Raw genomic sequence first — 895 nt, forward strand, 5'->3', positions numbered from 1 at the left:
GAGAATACTGATTCCAGTGAAACTGCAGAAATATATCATCCAAATTAGGATATGGACAAGGCACAAAGGCTAATGCTTGCATGATTACAGAAGGCACAAATTACAGACTACAGGCACAGGCAGAGTAACTCAGCATTGTGTCACATCACACTTGTGCTCTATCTACCCTCCAGCAAAGCCCTGCAGCCATGGAAGGGGAATGGCATAAACCTGCTTCCCTGCTGGACTGATGGAGCTCAGAGCAGCCTGAGGTGGAGGGCAATAGGATGAGCTTTAAGATCCCTTCCTACCCAAACCATTCCATGATTCTATGGTTAAGGTAGATGCCAACATGGATTCATTGCATTGGCTGCCCCCTGAGAGATGGGACACAGGAGGTCCAGCCCCTCTAGACAGACAGGAGTGAAAAAAGACTGTGCTGCAGCACACATACCCTTAGAATGTGTGGGGACAAATTTGGAAAGATACCCCCTATAGAGATGTGTGGGAAGTTACTTTACTCTCTCTGTTCTCACCTTGTTCTGCTCACATCTTATTTCTTGGGTCCAACATTCTCCTTTCGTACAACAGGAGTCTGCAGCTGGGGAAGCACGGTTCTGTCCGTGCCTGCAAAGAGCAGAGCAGAGGACAGCAGTAACACGCTGAATTGAAATTTAATTGCGGGTAAATCATGTAGAAGCGGGTGGCTGCTGCTGCCTGGCTGGGCTCCTGCCAAGATCCAAGGGCACAGCAAAGATACGGAGCGAGGAGGCAGCGATCGCACCCACGGCTGCGGGACCGGCCGCGAGTGCCGAGCGCCGCGGGGCCGAGTGCGGGAGAGAGCGCTGAGAGCGCCCGAGGGAAGGGACCCGAGCTCCGGGGGCACGGACAGGCGGCACCGGGGGCACGGACAGGC

Source organism: Geospiza fortis, unplaced genomic scaffold (assembly GCF_000277835.1).
Source record: "Geospiza fortis unplaced genomic scaffold, GeoFor_1.0 scaffold172, whole genome shotgun sequence".
In the NCBI taxonomy this organism is placed as follows: domain Eukaryota; kingdom Metazoa; phylum Chordata; class Aves; order Passeriformes; family Thraupidae; genus Geospiza; species Geospiza fortis.